The sequence below is a fragment of the Leptodactylus fuscus genome, chromosome 3, assembly GCF_031893055.1.
Source record: "Leptodactylus fuscus isolate aLepFus1 chromosome 3, aLepFus1.hap2, whole genome shotgun sequence".
Lineage (NCBI taxonomy): Eukaryota > Metazoa > Chordata > Amphibia > Anura > Leptodactylidae > Leptodactylus > Leptodactylus fuscus.
In genome coordinates, this window is record NC_134267.1 from 144,924,138 (window position 1) to 144,945,812 (window position 21,675).

The following is a 21,675-nucleotide window of genomic DNA, read 5'->3' on the forward strand; positions in this document are numbered from 1 at the left end:
CAGCTTATCCCACTGTCTCAGTAACTTCTGACCCTCTTGGGTTAAGCTAGCCCGCTCATTCGGCCGTGGCCAGATCTTAGTCCGGATCCACTCTTTCACTTTACATAGGTCCAGACAGCTATTTTGAACCCTTTCCCAATCTTCCAATGTCTTCCCCAGCACCATCAGCATCCCTGAAGCCACCCCACTTGAATGGGTTATGTTCTGGAATGGCGGTATTCTGCCGAGGTGTGGGATTTCACTGTCTTCTAGCCCTTCCTCTCCACTCTTGGTTGGCAACCCCACAGGGACTCGGGAGAGGGCATCAGCGTTGCCATTCTCTCTCCCTGATCGGAACTGGATACGGTATTGATACTTGGAAAGGCGGGACATCCACCTCTGCTCAAGGGCACCTAACTTAGCGTTCTCTAAGTGTGCTAAAGGGTTATTGTCCGTCATCACAATCACTTCTGCACCCGTCAGATACTCTGTGAATCTTTCAGTCATGGCCCATACAAGTGCCAAAAGCTCCAACTTAAAGGAGCTGTAGTTGTCGGGGTTACGCTCTGACTCCCTTAAGGACCAGCTGCCATAGGCAATCACCCTGTCACGTCCATCTTGAACTTGAGATAGCACAGCTCCCAGACCATGTAGACTTCCATCGGTGTACAACAGGAATGGCTTATCAAACTGTGCATAGGCCAGGATCGGGGTACTGGTCAGAGCTTTCTTTAGCCCCTCAAAGGCTTCTTGCTGTCGTGGCCCCCACTCAATGGGGCGATTCTTGGGTCCACCAGCTGTGCCTCTCAGTAGTTCATTTAGGGGGCCAGCCCGATGAGAGAACTTGGGTATGAATCTCCTGTAATAACCGGCCAACCCTAGAAAGGCTTGTACTTCACGCAGGGTTCTTGGTTGGGGCCACTTCTGGCCGGCCTCCACCTTGCTGGGCGCAGGTTGTACCCCTTCCGGAGTGACTACATGTCCCAAGTACTCTATTCGCTGCTGGAATAGTTGACACTTCTTGGGCTTGATTTTTAGCCCATGATCACGCAATCGCCCTAGGACCTGCCGCAGCTTTTCGAGATGATCTTCAAATGAGGACCCAAACACTACAACGTCATCCAAATATATCAATACTGACTCAAAGTTTAGGTCACCCAAACAGAGCTCCATCAACCGCTGAAATGTCCCTGGGGCATTGGACAGACCGAAAGGCATTCTGTTAAACTCATAGAGTCCCATGGGTAAGATAAACGCTGTCTTGGCCTTGTCCTTTTCGGCCACTGGCACTTGCCAATATCCACTGGCCAAGTCAAGCGTTGAGAAATACTTGGCATGACCGAGGGAGGATAGTGACTCTTCAATCCGTGGAAGGGGGTATGCATCACGGACGGTCTTAGCATTTAGTTTCCGGTAATCTACGCAGAAACGGAGACTTCCGTCTTTCTTCCGCACCAAGACCACCGGAGCAGCCCATGGGCTCTTACTCTCCTGGATCACTTGATTCTCCAGCATGCTAGCCACCATTTCTTTCACCTCCTGATACATCTTGGGGGGAATCTGCCTGTACCGCTCCCGAATAGGCGCAGCGTCGCCAGTGGGGATTTCGTGTTCAATGGCGGTAGCACACCCGAAGTCTTTATCGTGTCTTGAAAACGCCTCCTGGAATTCCCACAGAGTGTCCTCCAGAAGCTTCTGTTGTCCCGGGGTCAGAGACCGGCGATCTACTCCCATCAGAGACATGATCACTTGGCCATTCCACTCTGCCGTTGGAGCCTGCCTTTGCTGGACCTTCACAGCATAGGTCCAAGATGACCTCCCATCAGGCTGCAACGTGAAGCTCTTCCGGCGAAGGATGTCACCCCCGGGCACGTGAACTTCAGCCAGCAGGGTATTCCCAGGCACGAACAACTCACTGTCCAGAACGTTGAGACAGCGTATAGGCACACACCCATCCTTCACAGTGGCAAGTGCTCGGGCTACCAGAGGGCGGGTCTGCGTTTCTCCCTGCAGGGCAGGCTCTATCAAGACCTCTAGTCCATTTAATGGTCGTCCAGCCCCCACCGGAAGCATCACAATATTTTCCTGTCGCGGTGGAATCTTCATTGGGGCACTCAGCGGCACCTTCACGTATCCAATGGAGCGCCCTGATATGGTGCTTTTCTGCAAACTACAGCTCCTCACCATCTGCTGTAGGACCTTCTGAGTCGGCCGGTGTGTGGTGGCCCGCTGCCAGTATTTAGGTCCTTCCTTTGCATAAAGGTGATGATCTAGGTCTCTCAGCACATTCATGCCCAGCGTCACATCAAGTCCTCTCCTGGACGGATGGTCTATTAGCACGATCCCCTTTTTGCCAATGTCTTGCCCAAACAGCCGGACCCGCATCCAGACGATCCCTTGTACGTCCATCGCACCATTGTTGGCAGCTATCAACCGGATGACACTTCCATCCTCTGGCTCCATCATATGTCCGAAGTGTCTCTCGAAGAACTCCAAGGGCATCAGGGTGCACTCCGATCCAGTATCAACTAAGCAGCGTACCTTCTGGCCCTCCAGCTCAGCTTCCATAACGGGGCTGCTAGCATATAGGTCGCATTCATCACGTACGGGGCTTGATTGTTGGTGAACCGCCACAGGACGCCCCGTTACTGCGGCGGTCGGGAGTTTAAAGCCGGCTTGGGTTCCACCTCTCCCTTACAATCTCTGGCGATATGGCCATACTGTCTGCAACTCCAGCAGAGGGGTCCCTTTGGTCCCCGCCCAGCCGATGAGCCTCGGTAGGTGGGTCCTCGGCCACGGTGTACTCTCAGCGGGGGAGAGTAGGACGATGCGGTCATTTCTGGAACCATGGATTGACCTGCTCGCATCTGGGACACCTCCAGTCGGAGTTCTCTCAATTCTGCCCGTAGAGCCTGGACTACATCCTTTAAGGACCCTGGGTCTTCAGGACCTCCTCGGGTCCCTGTCACTTGGGTGCTACTCACAGCCTTCACATTCACAGCCACGGGCGCTTCTTCCCTCTCTACAGCAGCCAGGTAAACATTATAGAATGTCAGGTTGGCATCTGCCCGGATCATCTCTTGCAGTTTATCCTGTAACAACTTATTGGATAACTCTAGGATGAATTGATCTCGTAGCAGCCGGTCCACTTCTTTGAAGGCACCCTTAGCCTCTGAGTCCCGTCGCTGCACTTCATTCAGCATCTCTTGTAAGGCGTTAGAGTATTGCGTTAAAGTCTCACCCTCCCTCTGTGACCGATTGAAGAAGTTGCTCCGCAACTGCGCTACCTTGGCACGCCCTCCCTGCGCTCCCTCTAGCAGAGAAAATATTTTTTCTAAAGTGTCTCTTTCCGATTCGGGCCGTACCATCACTGTCCGTCTCGCGTCACCTTCTAGGGCCCCTAATGCTATCTCTGCACGCAGTTCCGGTATCAGGTTGCTCAGTCTAACTATACTTCGTACCCTTTCAGTCCAGTCCTGCAACGTCATATTATTACCGTCAAACTTTGGCAGATGCTGCATTAGTGCCCCGGCCGATAAGTACCCCACTTGGGCCGGCATTACCAGCGCTGGGGCTTGCTGTGCAGGGGCACTCTGGACCACCACAGCTGGTGCCAGGGGATTCTCTCCCACCACATTCCCGTCCATGAGGGTCACTGTATCCTGCCGACTACGCCAACTTGTAAGCCGTGTACCGAGGTGGGCTCCCCAGGATACAGCGAAGTCACGAACAAAGGAAGTGAGTCTAATTCAATTTAACCAAGATAGGACTTTACTTAGTTTAGTTAACCTCTTTTGTCCAAAAGAAGACTCCCAGGTATTACATTTACACAGCCTAGAGGCCGGGACCCTGGTGTTATACAGCACGGTGCCCACTAATGTGGCCTTCAATATACTCCAAGCTTTTACCTACCTGCAGGCTGCGCCTATGCAGCTGCCTGTTACCTGTTATTACCCTATTACACAGGAACAATTCAGTGTGTGTGACACAGGCATCCGGCGGTGTAACACCAGGGTTTACAATCTTATCACAATACTACTAAATTCCCCCCAAACCAAGTACAACTAAGCAAGTATAATGGTTAGTTAGCTTGCAAGCCAAACAGTGTAAAGTTAAACTAAATGTTGCTCCCAGACTTCCTTAAAAGTCCCTCTCTGGGAGATATAACTCTGTAGAAATCCTCTGGGACTTAGTCCTTTTACCAGACAGGTAGATAGTTCACCAGTATTGCAGCCTGGGGTGATGATTATACCTAACTAACTAACTACAGGCTTTTTACTCAGTCCCAGCAATATGGTACAAAACTTGCAGTGTGGTGCGTGCACGCTTACTTCTGTTGGGTACCTTTTTAGTCTCTGTTAGCATCAGGGTGAAGAGGAGCTCCTCGGACAGCATGCGGTCTCACTGACAGTCTCACTTCTCAGCCAAGTCTCTGACAGTAATCTTCTCCTTAGGATGGTGTCTGGACAGACTCTGAAAGTCTCAAATCCTCAGCTATTCTTGCTGTGGCTTCTCCCTCCAAGGACCCTCTCTGCACAGAGATGTCTCCACAGCTCTCTTCTCCTCTAGAGTCCAGCACACTCTGACTCAAAATGGCTCCTAGAACCTTCCTACAACGATCAGGGTTTCCTCCTCAATCTTCCAGGGGCATGCAGCCTTTTTCCTTTTACCTGTTATCTTGCAACAGCGACCTCTTGTGGTCAAACAACAAAATGTCAGGTTATGAAAACATCAACTCAATTACACATTGCACATTCACTACACAGGGGCTGTTTCACCCTCTTACACATGTCAGACCCCACATATTTGCAATTGATGACCTAAGCAAGGGTTTAGCTATAGGGGACGGAGAGGTAGCAATATGTACTGGGTTCGGAGTTTCAGGGATCTTAAAGGCCTCTCTACATGAGACCTTGATGGGATTTGGCAGCACTGTAAGTGACCGTCTGCTTCACCCCAAGTGTGAGAAGGAACGCTATTACAAGCCTTTCCTTCCAACCGCAATCAGGCTACATAATCTACATCAGACCAAGCAAAGATCACTCTGCACAGAAAATTAAATAATTCTGAAGTTTTCTTTCTTTCTTTTTTCTCTTTCTTAGCTGCTATAGACTCCTAGTATATCTTCTCTTCTCGGCATATGTGTGTCTACTTCTGTAATATATTACTGTTTTATTATCCTGTATCTGTATTACTATGCTGCTGTAACATACTGAAATTTCCCCACTGTGGGACTATTAAAGGATTATCTTATGCAACATAAGAAGACCCAAGTATTATATATAGCACATGGCAAATGGGGCCCCCAGTTCAAATTATGTAATAGGTCCCCCATTCACTATGTGCTATTTGTAATACTCTGGTCTTCTTATGTTGTAGAGAGGCCTTTAAACTTCAAGTTATGCTTTTGGGCCCATGGATAGGATAACAGTAGCTGAGTCTTGGACAACCCTTTTATTAAAGTGCTTTCTTCTGCACTTTTCAATAAAATGTTTGTTCATTTATTTACTTGCTTCCTTTTCATTTAGTGTTTGTGAAATACAGGTAAGACGTGTGAACAGGTCATGTTCTAAGCATTTATTGTAGAAAAAACAAGTTACTAATACAGTAAATGGGTACAATATTAAAGATATCCTCATTATATGACCTGTCGGGGTTTCCTGCTTCCGTGGATGTGTTCTTTACTAAACACTGACACCTTGTGGACATTTTGTGAACATTTGTACATTAAGCGTTACTGTCAATCCAAATAAAACATATGACTTGTTTTAGATATTTAAAAATTAAACACGAATATTAGAGTTATAAGCTACAGGGTTGTGCAGGAATAGACCCTTGTGGTATATTACTGCAATGTCCGATGGTGGTCTGACCTATATGACTCTCAATAGCTAGAATGACGAAGAATAGAAAGACACTATGCAACTTCATCTCCAGTTTGCTTTGTTTTGGCTTTATCCAGATAACACAAGGTCCCCTTTTATAGCCAATGGCTGACCACTGGCTGCCACGAGAGACCTGGCAGAAGGTAAAGTTTCCTACCCTGATGCAAAATTAATCTAGTAAATGTGGGTTGTCTTAGTGGTTGGAGATTGATCATACAAGATTGGTCCACTGGATTCAGGCAGACTTGGAGCAACAGAGCTAGCCCCAGGCTCACATGGAGACACTTCAGCACCTCTGAACGTAACAAGGGGAGGTGCGATTGCAGATGGAACATGCAAGGACAAATTCCCCTTCTGGATTTGGAAAAATAATGCTTACTACTCCATTTGATAAATTCTTTTAGGAGTTATTTTTCAAAATGGCATCACTTTCTGAGGGATTCCCCTTTATTGACATATCAGGGGCTCTACAAACATGACATGGCATCCAAAAACCATTTGTCTAAACCTGCGTTCTATAAGCCAAACAGTGCGTCTGACTGTTGTCGCTTGTTTTTCTGCTACATGAGGCCTCAGCCTTACTGGCACTTCTGGGGCTCTGCAAAAGTGACATGGCATCCAAAAACCAGTCCCTCTAAATCTACACTCCAAAGGCCAAAAAAGCATGGCGGTTTCGCCAAACAGCAGTTTGCGCTCACATGCACAACTTTTTTGCACCTGGGATAACTTGCTTAATATTTCATGAATGCATTTCTCTGTTGACACAAAGTGGAAATAACATACAGGGCAATGAAATGGCTTATTTTTTTTCTAAAAGTCACCATAACGGTGGTTCGGCACTTTTGTTTTTTTTTTCCCCAGTACAGCGTTTACCGTACAGGAAAAGTATTTTTATAAATATCAAAGCCTTCAATAGGCTCACAGCTGTCATGCCAATGAGACACTGGCCCCATATCTTGCTCCGGATGCCAGCTATCTTTAGCAAAATGGTGGCATCCTTGTGCTGCCAGCAAAATGGCGCCTTGGTCAGCTTTGACCAGGCGCTGGGGAGGGTTAATTCCCACGTTTAGTGTGAGTACTGATTATGGGCATTACTGTCAGGTCTCTGCTGTATAATACAGCTCCTGAGCTGCCGCCATATTTAAATACCCAACATCCGCCATATTATTATGGTGGATGTCATGAAGGGTCAATTATTAACCAATATTGAAAACTTTTTCAAATTTCCACCAATTTTTTTCATATATTTAAATGCAAAAATATCAATCAATACCACTAACATTTTGTCACACAAAAAAAAAATCACTTGGGTAAGTTAAAACGTCTCAAAATTATTGTCACACAAAGTGACATGTCAGTTTTATAAAATGGGGCTGCAAAAATGTATATAGATTATGTATTGTATATCACGTTTTGTTTTTTTTTCAAACCTGTATATAGTTTGCATGTAAAGTATGTTTTTCCCTTTAAATGGACTGTACTACTATGGGCCTGGGGAAAGAGTTTGGTGCAACCCAGGCAAGAGTCTTCTCCTAGACGTAGCCAGGAGAGTACGGCCGGGTTTTCACTGGGTTTTTTGGTCCGGAATCTGAGGCGGAGGCTGCCTCAGGTTCCAATCCAAAATACAGGTAGCTGCACTCCGCTCCGGATTAGGCCCAATGAATGGGCCTAGTCGGGGGGAGGAAGTGTCTTCAGGTGGAGTCACGAGGCCTGAAGAATGAGCATGTCTGTTCTTTTTTCCGGGAGCCGGAACAGACCGCTCCCGGAAAAAAGAACTGATCGGCTCCCATTGATTTCAATTGGAGCCGTCTTTTTGGTCAAGATTTTGAGGCAGATACGGCACTCCACTACTACCAATATCAGGGAAACTGCAGACCCTTCAGCACTGTACCAGCCCAGGAGGAGAGATTGAGGAATTTGGTTGAGTACTTTGCAGCCAGTCAAGTTCCAGAACTAGTACTCCCAGTCCCCTGGCCTCTCTAAATGCCGTGCTGCACTTTGCTGCCTCATAATGACTCTAAGACTTGCCACAGTTTCCTCAGACAGTGCACAATCCACTTCAAAATACAAACACTTCAGTTTTCAAAAGATTGTGTCAAAGTAAAAATTTTTGCATCTCTGTTGTCTGTAAAACGTTTAGCTTGTGTGACACCCTTCTGGTAGGAATGTGAAACTGTTGCATTCAATCTTCAAGAGTTACTATCTACTTGGCAACAGGGTGTTTGAAGAATTTGGTCAGACCTCTTCATCGGCATCCTCGCTGCTGCATCTCCTCCAGGGTACTGTGACCAATATGAAATACAGTTCCATACCCTAGATTCTGAACTTTCACGAAACAATGTTGCAGTATTTTGTAATGCCTTGAAAGGTCTAGTTGAACATGAATTAGCAGATTTAAGATCTCTAGAGCTACTTTGGAAGATTTAATCTGGTTGACAACCCAAATCAATTTCAGATAATATATCAGCTCATGAGCAAATTTTCCATCTCCTCTACAGGTTCCAGTTTCTGCATCCCTAGAAAAACCAAAGCAGGTCAAGGTCCAAAACAAGTATCTACCCGGCACAGCAACATCTTGCATCATATAAGTAACTGCTCAGTCAAGCTGAGAAACGTCAGTGCCTAGAGAGAGTAGATGTGACTGCTGTAGGCAAATAATAAGTCTCTTAATACCTGACTGTTCCAGTCTTTTTTTCCTTGCCTTGACATTTGCTTTCTTAAACAAGCCTTTCTACACTGTTACAGGTAAATTCCTGCATCAATCTATAGTTACTAGAGATGAGCGAACAGTGTTCTATCGAACTCATGTTCGATCGGATATTAGGCTGTTCAGCATGTTCGAATCGAATCGAACACCGCGTGGTAAAGTGCGCCATTACTCGATTCCCCTCCCACCTTCCCTGGCGCCTTTTTTGCTCCAATAACAGCGCAGGGTAGGTGGGACAGGAACTACGACACAGGTGACGTTGAAAAAAGTAGGAAAAACCCATTGGCTGCCAAAAACATGTGACCTCTAATTTAAAAGAACAGCGCCGCCCAGGTTCGCGTCATTCTGAGCTTGCAATTCCCCGGGGACGGAGGTTTCCGTCCAGTTAGCTAGGGCTTAGATTCTGGGTAGGCAGGGACAGGCTAGGATAGGAAGGAGAAGACAACCAACAGCTCTTGTAAGAGCTAAATTCCAGGGAGAAGCTTGTCAGTGTAACGTGGCACTGACGGGCTCAATTGCCGCAACCCAGCTTTCCCAGGATCCTGAATGGAATACACTGACAGTGTATTCCCGTATACCCTATATATACACCCCCGATCCCCGTTCCAACGGTGTGCCCCCCCACCTTCACCCCAGAAATACCCTGCAAGTCCCCTAACAATAGAATTGGGGCTATATACACCCACTATTTTTGCTACTGCCATATAGTGCCATTGTCTGACTGGGAATTCAAAGAATATATTGGGGTTACATATAACTTCAATTCCAGGGAGAAGCTTGTCAGTGTAACGTGGCACTGACGGGCTCAATCGCCGCAACCCAGCTTTCCCAGGATCCTGAATGGAATACACTGACAGTGTATTCCTGTATACCCTATATATACACCCCCGATCCCCGTTCCAACGGTGTGCCCCCCCACCTTCACCCCAGAAATACCCTGCAAGTCCCCTAGCAATAGAATTGGGGCTATATACACCCACTATTTTTGCTACTGCCATATAGTGCCATTGTCTGACTGGGAATTCAAAGAATATATTGGGGTTACAAATACCTTTAAGTCCTGCCACTGCCATATAGTGCCAGTTTCTCACTGGGAATTCAAAGAATATATTGGAGTTACAAATACCTTCAAGTTCTGCCACTGCCATATAGTGCCATTGTCTGACTGGGAATGCAAAGAATATATTGGGGTTACAAATACCTTCAAGTCCTGCCACTGCCATATAGTGCCATTGTCTGACTGGGAATGCAAAGAATATATTGGGGTTACAAATACCTTCAAGTCCTGCCACTGCCATATAATGCCAATTTCTCACTGGGAATTCAAAGAATATATTGGGGTTACAAATACCTTCAAGTCCTGCCACTGCCATATAGTGCCAGTTTCTCACTGGGAATTCAAAGAATATATTGGGGTTACAAATACCTTCAAGTCCTGCCACTGCCATATAGTGCCATTGTCTGACTGGGAATGCAAAGAATATATTGGGGTTACAAATACCTTCAAGTCCTGCCACTGCCATATAGTGCCATTGTCTGACTGGGAATGCAAAGAATATATTGGGGTTACAAATACCTTCAAGTCCTGCCACTGCCATATAGTGCCATTGTCTGACTGGGAAGTCAAAGAATATATTGGGGTTACAAATACCTTCAAGTCCTGCCACTGCCATATAGTGCCAGTTTCTCACTGGGAATGCAAAGAATATATTGGGGTTACAAATACCTTCAAGTCCTGCCACTGCCATATAGTGCCATTGTCTGACTGGGAATGCAAAGAATATATTGGGGTTACAAATACCTTCAAGTCCTGCCACTGCCATATAGTGCCAGTTTCTCACTGGGAATTCAAAGAATATATTGGGGTTACAAATACCTTCAAGTCCTGCCACTGCCATATAGTGCCATTGTCTGACTGGGAATGCAAAGAATATATTGGGGTTACAAATACCTTCAAGTCCTGCCACTGCCATATAGTGCCAGTTTCTGAGTGGAAATTCCCCAAATAATTTGGGGATTCATTCACCCTACATCTCAGGCTCTTGCCATATTCACCCAGGTTGTCAGTGCTGCACCAGCTCGTTCCCAGACAGCTCGGCCCGAAAAACACATTACCTATATAGAGGATTTGGACAATGAAGACATGTTCTAAATCTAATGTCTGCACCTTCTCCAGAATTAAAATGAAGGCAGCGTTTAACTTTCAAATAGCACTGCACAAAGGAAGATCTTATCAGCTTGTCTCATGACATGCTACTAAAAAGTGTCATTTGTGTATCTTAATGTAAATATAGTTGTATAAGCTTTTTGGGTTTTAGGCACTGCCAAGTTATTTATTACCACCCGCTCCCTTATAATGATGATGACGCCAAAGTCACTGTGGGTGTTCAGAGCTCACAGCTTTGGTTGACATTTGTCTTGCTCTCTGTCGGTACAGCTGTCTTTTTGGATACCGTAAAGTTATGTTGACTTTATTAACAGCTATAGAAGCTTTAGCCAGGTTGTGACGGTGTGTAACCCCAACAACACTAAGTGGGATACACATTGATAGTCAGTCTATGTACGCTAAACGTATCACTGAAGTAATTTTTTTTCCCTCTCCCCTAACATAAGAAAGGAACAGACATTAGACCTAGACCGGGGTTCAAGGCTTGTAAAAATCCAGTATTATTTGTTCTCCATGATGTGAAATATGTGTTAGACTCTTGAAAAGCAACCCAAGACGAAGTCAGCCATGTGTGCCAGTGTGTTACTTGGCATGCCTTTGCTGGCCCCAACTGTAAGGGTCACTCTCCATTTCCTCCATTTTCCACTCCCCTTCACACCATTTGTGGTGAAGCAATGGGATGCACTGAAGTGCACCCTCTAGCCTCGTGTGGGACAGGGACATCAGATGCCACTCCAACCCCCTCGTCTTCCTCCGCCAGCCAACAGTGCGAAGATGAGAGGAGTGTGCTCTGAATGTTTTCTGCCTAGCAGAGGCTAGTTCTCACTTACGAAAATGGCCCCACTTTGACCTGTATATCACGCACCATGGTGTAGGTTTCAAAGAAACATGGCACCAACAAGTTGAAAACGTGGGCCATGCGTGGACCGTGTTTGAGTCTGGGAAGCTCCAGATCTGCTACCAGGTTCCAGCCATTATCACAGGCGCAAAAATGCCAGACCCCAGGTGTAGCAGGGAAAAAAAAATGCCATCTCAGCCAGGATGGCATCCCTGACCTCGGAGGCACTGTGCTGTCTGTCCCCCAAGCTGATGAGCTTCAGCACTGCCTGCTGACGTCTCCCCACACCAGTGTTTTAGCATTTGCCGCTACTAGCTGGGGTGGAGGTTGCAGCGTCGTAGTGTTTCAGTCTACTCCTGCCATGAATTTTGGCCTGGGAGAGGAGATAGGCCACCCCAGTTTGCACCCGGGGACCAGACTCCACCACATTCACCCTGCCTGTCATTAAAGATAAGCACTGCAGCATCCCTGACCACAGGCGCTTGTCCATGTGTCGGTGGTCAAGTGGACCTTGCAGCAAAGCGCAGAGCTCTGGGCCCGACTGATGTTATGGGACACATGCAGGCGCAAGGCAGGGACAGCACACCAAGAGAAGTAGTAACGGCTAGGCCCAGCATAGGGAGGTGCCCCAGCTGCCAGCTGCTGACGGAAGGCCTGGGTATCCAGAAGCATAAACAAACACCAACATCTCCAGGGCCAGCAGTTTATCGATGAGGCTGTTAAAGGCTTGGGCATGGGGGTGGGTTGTGTTGTACTTCTGCCTGCAATGAAAAGCTTGGGAGATGTGGAGTGGCTGGGAAGAGGCGCATGATGGTGCAGGCCAAAAGGGCGCATGAGGGTGAACTCCCCAATGTGTCAGAGATAGGTGTGTAGGTGTCCTTGCATCATATACTTGCACCATACTTGGCTTTGGAAGTTAATTTTGTGCCAAAAAGTGGTTAAGACAGCGATACCTCAGCTACTCCCGTTACACTGTCTATTGACAACTCCAGCACTGAAATTACCACCTTTGGAAGTGGACCACCACTTCTAAGATCCCAAAGGAAGTAGGCAAGAGATGTGCAGTGCAGAAAAAAAGATGAGAAAATAAGTGTAGGCTGTAGAGCACAGAGGGATCGGAGAGGACAGAGCTGGTGTCGGCCAGATATTCCCACAACATGCGCCTATACTTGTCCCTCCTGGTGACACTAGGCCCCTGAGTGGCAGTAATTTGTCCAGGGGGGGCCATTAACGTGTTCCAGACCTAGGAATAAGTCTTCCAACAGGGTAGAGTTTTGCATGCCTTTGCTTCTACCCACTGTTTTTGCTGCTTAGCTTCCCTCCACATCTACACTGCTTTAGCCCCTAAACATCACCCCAGTTTATGCCTTTGCTTCTACCCTGTTTTTTTGTTGAATTAGCTTCCCTCCACATCTACACTGCTTTAGCCCCTAAACATCACCCCAGTTTATGCCTTTGCTTCTACCCTGTTTTTTTTGTTGAATTAGCTTCCCTCCACATCTACACTGCTTTAGCCCCTAGACATCACCCCTGTCCATGTGGGGTCGGTGGCCTCGTCATCCACCAACTCCTCTTCTAATTGCGCACTGCCCCCTCACTGCAAACCGCACATGACCACAGCTTGCCCTGATGGCAACTGTGTCTCATGATCCCCACTGAGGTCCAGACAAGTCGGTGGCGGGTCCAAAACCCCAAAATTGGAAGGAAATGGCGGATGCTGCAGTATTTCTAACACCTGTTCCTGGTGCTCGGGCCTGGTCTGTGTTGTACCCTGCACCCTGCTTAACGCAGCTGCCATATCCGGAGTTGTGCTGAGCGCATGCTAATGTTTCGTGTCCAGTGCAATGGATGGGATGGGATTTCACATAAGTCTGCCACCCATGGCCACTCATGGTTGAGCAACTGAGGGAGTTGACTTTGACGAACCCGAGGGTTTTGGAGTTGGAACTACATCAAAGGTCTGTGCTGCTCACACACTCTGCTCAACATATGATATGTTTAGTGCCAGCAGTGTGGAGACGTCGCACAACAGCCGTTGTTCCAGCAGGTACAGGCGTTGTAGGAGTGCATAGAGGCTAGCAGCGGCAACTATAGACTTTAAAAACTATCCGCACAAGCGCCACACTTTCACCAGTAGCTCAGGAACATTGGGGTACCTTTTTAAAAAGATTAGCAGCAATGAGTTAAAAACGTGGCCCAGGCATGGAATATGTTGCAGGCTGCCAAGCTACAGAGCCGATCCCAGGTTATGGCCATTATCACACATGACAACATGCCTGGGCCCAGGTGCAGTGGCAAAAACCACATTGCCGTCTCATCGAGGATGGCATGATTCACTTTGTAGGCAGTGTGCTGTCTGGCCCCCAAGCTGATGAGCTTCAGCACGGCCCGCTGACGTCTCCCCACACCAGTGTTGCAGCGTTTCCAGCTCGTAGCTGGGGTCAATCTAACAGCGGAGGAGGAGGAGGGTGGTGTTTCAGCCCTCCTCCCAGGAATGTTTTGTGGGGAGACAAGTCAGGAAAATTCTTGAAACAGGGGAGAGTTTTGCATCTTTGCCCTTGCTGCCTATGGACATCCCTTTGCCTCTAGCCACCATTTTCCCTGCTTTGCTTGCCTCCACATCCACACTGCTTTTGCCCCTAGACATCACCCCAGTCCATGCCTCTGCTTTTACCCCCAGTTTTTTATGCTTAGCTTCCCTCCACATCAACAATGCTTGCGCCCCTAAACATCACCCCAATTTCTGCCTGTGCTTTTCCCCAGCTTTTTTTGTCGATTTAGCTTGCCTCCACATCCACACTGCTTTTGCCCCTACACATTACCCCTATCCATGCCTGTGCCTCTAGCCATAACTCTACCACCCATGGAAACTCATGGTGCAGAAAGTGAGGGAGCTGACTCTGAGGAACCCTTGGGTTTTGTAGCTGGTACTCCATCAATGGTCTCTGCTGCTCACACACTCTGCTCAACATACGGTATCTAGGGTTTGAGCGTGTGGTGACCTCGCACAACAGTAGGTGCTTCAGGCAGATGTAGGCCTTGCTGGAGTGTATTGCGGCTAGCTCCAGGGACTGTAGACTTGGGAAAGTGGGTGTCCAAGTGCCCCACTTTCACCCTTATCTCTGCTAATTTGGGGTATGTTTTTAAAAATCGTTGCACCACTACATTGAACACGTGGGCCAGGCATGGAACGTGTTGGAGGCTGGCAAGCTCCAGAGCCCTCCAACAAGACAAAAAAGCCTGGCCCCAGGGGCAGCGGGGATAAACAAATTGCCATCTCATCCAGGATGGCATCCCTGACCTCAGAGGCAGTGTGCTGTCCGTCCCCCAAGCTGATGAGCTTCAGCCCAGCCTGCTGACGTCTCCCCACACCAGTGTTGCAGCGTTTCCAGCTCGTAGCTGGGGTCAATCTAACAGCAGAGGAGGAGGGTGGTGTTTCAGCCCTCCTCCCAGGAATGTTGTGTGGGGAGACAAGTCAGTATACCACATTTTGCAGCCCGGTCCATGCCTCAAGTACATTCAACCACTGTGCCAAGATTAAAAGTTGTCCGCATGCACTTGTCCATTCATAGCTGGTCACGTGGAACTTTTGGGCAAAGCGCTGAACTTAGGGACCGCCTCATGTTTGGGGAAAAGTGCTGGTGTGGACGGCACAGTGAGGTGGCGCAGTAGCCAGCAGGCCCAAAAAGGGCAGAGTGTCCACAAGCCGGGACCCCAACATCTCCTGGGCCAGAATTTTTGAGATGAGGCCGTTGAAGCCTTGGGCATGTGGGTGGGTTGTGCTGTACTTTAGCCTGGAATGAAAGGCCTGGGAGATGGGGAGTCGCATTGCAAAGTGTGTAAACCACACTCAGTTTGTCCTCGACCTATACATTTAAAAATTATCTCCCCCAGCGAGGAACGTGGCCTCGATGGGGGAATTTTTCTAAGGAAGCTAGAAAAGAGGGCATCTTGGGCCTTGCTGGCTCAGGTCTAGCTTCTGTCATGCAGCTGTCTTCTGCCTCTGGACATCCCTTTGCCTCTAGCCACCTTTTTCCCTGCTTAGCTTGCCTCCACATCCACACTGCTTTTGCCCCTAGACATCATCCCTATCCATGCCTCTGCCCCTAGCCATAACTCTGCCACCCCTGGAAACTCATGGTGCAGAAACTTTGGGAGCTGACTTTGAGGAACCCTTGGGTTTTGTAGATGGAACTCCATCAAAGGTCTGTGCAGCTCACACACCCTGCTCAAGATATGGTATTGTAGGGTTTCAGCGTGTGTGAATGACGGACAACAGCCTGTGTTTGGACAGATGTAGGCCTTGCTAGAGTGATTTTAGGCTAGCAGCGACTCCTGTACACTTGCAAAAGTGGGCGCACAAGCGCCGCATTTTCAACAGTAGCTTCGGTACATTTGGGTATGTTTTCAAAAAACGTTGCAACGTGGGCCAAACATGGAACGTGTTGGAGGCTGGCAAGCTCCAGAGCCGCTACCAGGTTCCAACCATTATCACAGGCGTAAAAATGCCAGGCCCCAGGTGTAGCAGGGAAAAAAAAATGCCATCTCAGCCAGGATGGCATCCCTGACCTCGGAGGCACTGTGCTGTCTGTCCCCCAAGCTGATGAGCTTCAGCACCGCCTGCTGACGTCTCCCCACACCAGTGTTTTAGCGTTTGCCGCTAGTAGCTGGGGTGGAGGTTGCAGCATCGTAGGGTTTCAGTCTACTCCTGCCATGAATTTTGGCCTGGGAGAGGAGATAGGGTACCTCAGTTTGTACCCCGGGACCAGACTCCACCACATTCACCCTGCCTGTCCTTAAAGATAAGCAGCATCCCTGACCACAGGTGCTTGTCCAAGTGTCGGTGGTCAAGTGGACCTTGCAGCAAAGCGCGGAACTAAGGGCCCACCTGATGTTGAGTGACACGTGCTGGTGCAAGGCGGGGACGCCACACCGGGAGAAGTTGTAACGGCTAAGGACGGCATAGTGAGGTGCCACAGTTGCCATCAGGTCCGGGAAGGCGGGAGTTTCAACAAGCCGGAACGCCAACATCTCCTGGGCCAGCAGTTTAGCGATGTTGGCGTTCTAGGCTTGCGTGGGTGGGTGGTTAGCGGTGTATTTCTGCCGGCGCTCCAATGTCTGAGAGATGGTGGGTTGTTGTAAAGAAGCGCCTGATGGTGCCTTTGATGGTGCAGGAGAAGGAGATAAGACAGAAACAGGGGAGGATGAGGGAGAAGTCAACAAAGTGGCGGAGGCAGATGAAGTGATGTCCTGGCTCGTCCTCTGGAGTGCATCGCCAGCACTGTGAGCAGAGGCAGTGGCATGAACGGCGGGCGACGTTTGTCCTGCCGTTGCTGCCTGCCACTGATTCAAGTGCTTGGATTCCAAATGACGGTGCATTGAAGTGGTGGACAGGTTGCTCTTCTCAGGGCCCCTACTCGATTTCGAGAGGCAAATTGTGTAGACGACACTATATCTGTCCTCGGTGCATTTCTTGAAAAAACTCTACACCTTCGAGAAACGTGCCCTCGATGGGGGAGTTTTTCTGGGCTGGGTACAAAAGGGAACATCTTCGGACATTCCGGGTCTGGCCTGGCTTCGGCAAAGCAGCTGACCTCTGCCTCTGGACATGTCTCTGCCTCTAGCTACCCTTTTTGGTGCTGCACCTGCCTCAACATCCACACTACTTTCCCAGCTTGATATCCGCCTTGTCCAGGTGGGGTCGGTGTCCTCGTCGTCCACCACCTCCTCTTCCAACTCCTGTCTCGCCTCCTCCTCCTGCACAATGCGCATGTCAACTGGCTGCCCTGACAGCAACTGCGTCTCATCGTCGTCGATGAGGGTGGGTTGCTTGTCATCCGCCACCAAATCGACCGGAGATGGAGGAGACTCTAGTGTTTGAGCATCTGGACACAGATACTCGTCTGTTAGGTCCGTGGAATCGCGAAATGGAGGGGCAGGTTGCGGTACAGTCAAAGGAAGGGAGAACAGCTCTGGGGAGCAGGGACAGTTGGGGTTATTGTTCTGGGAAGATTGGGAATTTTGGGTGGAAGGAGGACAAGACTGTTGGGTAAGAGGAGGTAGAGGCTGACTGGCTGGTGGACAATGTGCTTTAAGCGTTATCCGACAGCCATTGCAAGACCTGTTCCTGGTTCTCGGGCCTACTAAGGTTTGTACCATTCAGCCTAGTTAATGTGGAACTTTTGTGCAAAGCGCAGAACTTAGGGCCCGCCTGATGTTAAGGGACACACGCTGGTACAAGGCTCAACTCACCCTAAGTGCCAAAAACACTGCTGGTGCAAGGCTCTACTCATGCCAAGGGCCTCAATCTCTGCTGGTAGCTCAGCTTAAGGTCCTGTAACTTTGTTTGGAAGGGCTCATGTTAAGGGCTAGAAAAGTTAATTTTGGAAGGTCTTACCACATCACACACACACACACACACACACTCAAAATGACAGTTAAGGGTGAGGGCTTTTGGATTTCCCATTGTCTATTCCATCCGTGGTTGTCATGGGGAACGTGATTTAAAGGGGTGGTTGTTACTGTTTGTTGAGCTTAAATTGGGGTTTGTGTCCATCCATTTGGGGAGTAAAGAAGGTTTCCAGGTATTTTCCCACTTTCATAGAGGTTTTTTGGAATGTGGAAAGTGTGTAGTTGTTAGGCTGTGATAGTGGGGTAATAGATGCCCCCAGACATGCTTCCCCTGCTGTCCCAGTTGTATTCCAGAGGTGTTGGCATCATTTCCTGGGGTGTCATAGTGGACTTGGTGAATCTCCAGACACGGATTTGGGTTTCCCCCTTAACGAGTATATGTTCCCCATAGACTATAATGGGGTTCGAAACCCGTTCGAACACACGAACAGTGAGCGGCTGTTCGAATCGAATTTCGAACCTCGAACATTTTAGTGTTCGCTCATCTCTAATAGTTACCCATCGCCATATTCCAATTGTCCAAATGAAAAAAGTCATTGGCCCTTGCCTATGTTAAGTGAAACTGTATTTATTCACCACTTTCTAAACATAAGCTGCATGTTATATTTATTTTGATCTTTCAGACCATAGCTCTAGTCTAGTCTAGCTCTTAGTCCTTCCTCCTGGGACTACACTGGTTATGCAAGCATGGTTCTATTCAGTGGCGTAACTAGGAATGGCGGGGCCCCGTGGCGAACTTCTGACATGCCCCCCCCCCTCCGACCAACACCGAAAACCTTGACCGACCCCCTCTTCCGCATTCCTGCGCGCTCCATTATGCCCCATAGTGGCCCCTGCACACAGTATTATCCCTCAGTATTATGTCCCTTAGCGGCCCCTGCACACAGTATTATCCCCCATAGTGGCCCCTGCACACAGTATTATCCCCAATAGTGGCCCCTGCACACAGTATTATCCCCGATAGTGGCCCCTGCACACAGTATTATCCCCCATAGTGGCCCCTGCACACAGTATTATCCCCAATAGTGGCCCTTGCACACAGTATTATCCTCCATAGTGGCCCCTGCACACAGTATTATCCCCCATAGTGGCCCCTGCACACAGTATTATCCCCCATAGTGGCCCCTGCACACAGTATTATCCCCAATAGTGGCCCCTGCACACAGTATTATCCCCAATAGTGGCCCCTGCACACAGTATTATCCCCCATAGTGGCCCCTGCACACAGTATTATCCCCCATAGTGGCCCCTGCACACAGTATTATCCCCAATGGTGGCCCCTGCACACAGTATTATCCCCAATAGTGGCCCCTGCACACAGTATTATCCCCAATAGTGGCCCCTGCACACAGTATTATCCCCCATAGTGGCCCCTGCACACAGTATTATCCCCCATAGTGGCCCCTGCACACAGTATTATGTCACACTGTGGACACCCATAAACAATTATTATACTGTGGGGTCTTTTCAGACCCCAGAGTATAATAATCGGAGACCCGGAGGAATAAAAACATAAAAAACTACTGTTTCTTACCTGTCCCCCAGGTCCTACGCTGTCGGCCTCCACTGCCGTCCTTCTTCAATGACGTCGGACATCACATGACCCAGGACGCAGGCCGGGTTCATGTGATGTCAGAAACGTCAGACAACTAGGCAGGAGGCCTGAAAAGACCCCCGAGTATAATGATATCAGCAAACATGTACGGTGCAATAAAATTTAACTTTTATTTCATTCCCAAATTTAAAAAAATCACATATTGACTAGGGAATCAGCATACAAAGGCTACGCGTTTCGGGACTTCTTTTTTTTTTCAATTTGGGAATGAAATAAAAGTAAAATTTTATTGCACCGTACATGTTTGGATCTTTTGGATATTGGAACCACAGTTGAAGCTGGAATTTTACAACAGTTATGCCTACCATTCAGCCTTGAAATCCTAAAAGGTTTCCCTGCTTCCTGGATTTGGTTCTCTGTTTATGGACGTTGATATGGTGAGCTGGATAACTATGTAAATGTCGATCACAGTATCCTGTATAGTCAGGGGAAAGTTTCCTTACGTTTAAGTTAGTTTTCTCAGCCGAGAAGGATTTTGTTTTGTTTATCCTGTGGCTTTGCAAAAGCAGGGTATGCGCTACAAGTGAATAAAGCCTGAACTTGTCTGCAATCCAGTGTCTGTGTCCCTGTTTCCTGCACTGCTACAAGCATCTACCTGAGCGATTCCCCACATATGGTGCTTTGGATGCAGGCATAAGTGCAATGAGACATACACAAACTGAAATAGAAAGCCACAGCTATAGAAGAGATTGTGAAACAGCTGATACTGGCTAATCAGCAGCAGTAGCAGAGACATGCAGAGGCCAATGCAGTGCAACAAGAGGCTAACAAGAGACATGCAGAGGCTAATGCAGCACAACAGGAGACCAACTGTCTTTTGGCCATGCAGATGTCCATGTTGCTGGCTGCTCAGAAAAAGGCCAACCCAGCAAAGCCAGAGCGGGATGCCAGGAAAGAGGTCCGTAAAGCGTTGACCAAGATGACGTCAGAGGACGACGTAGAAGCCTATCTGACTGGGTTTGAAAGAGTGGCCATCCGTGAGAGACTTCCACCACAGCTCTGGGCAGAGGTGTTGGCTCCTTTCTTAGTTGCTGTGCCCCAGCAAGCTTATCTTGTCCTGAGTGAACAGGATGCAAGTGATTACCATGCATGTGAAGGCAGAGATCCTGGCCTGACTGGGTGTGGACCAGAATGTCCGGGCTCAAAGAGTCCATAAGTGGGAATACCAGGAGGCATAGAGATGAACTTCACACTGTATTAGGTGTTTAATCAGTCACCGTTTCTTTGTTACAAATAACGGTGACTGATTGAACACGTAATACAGTGTGAAGTTCATTTCTATATCTAAAGACGGGTTGGGACCCTAACTTAAGGAGCACATAATCAGGGGTGAACCTGCCCCTTTCGCCGCCTGAGGCGAAGTACAGAAAGCGGCTTAGCGGAGGGGGTGGGGCTTAGCGGAGGGGGCGGGGCTTAGCGCCGTTCACCGGCAGAGAGTAGGCCCGGAGACTGCCTGCGCTCTGGCTGAGCGTGAGGGGAGGCTGCTGGAGCAGCGCTGCTCCAGTGGCCTCCCCAAACCACCGCTCCGTGCTAAGCCAGTCCAGGACAGCTTGTCCTGGACTGGCTTAGGTTAGCAAAAATGCCGCCCTCCCTGAGGCCCTGGCATAGCGCCGCCTGAAGCGGTCGCCTCATGGGAGGTGCGGCGCTGCACATAATTCTGTTTTGGGGCCACTGTGGAACATGTAATACTGTCCCAGTATTGTTTACATGCCGGGTGCTGTGCTGCTTGCTCACTGTATTCTTGATAACTGCAGTTGTGGGTACTAAAGCTGTATCTCTTTCAAGTATCTAATATATTGCTTCAGTGCCTGTAACCGCCACTATCAAGAATTTGCTCTAGGAAGGGTGTAGGGGGCCCCAGACAAAAGCTTGCACCTGGGCCCACAAGACTTTAGTTACGCCACTGGTTGTCTCACATTTTTCATGTTGTGCAGAGCTGTGTTTCGTGAACATTTTGCAATATATTATACTTTTACTTCCTTTAAATAAAAATATAGGCTTTTATTCCACCTAGTATATTCCATATGCATTGAGGATTGATATTTATTAATTGATCTAAGATTCTTCATTTAT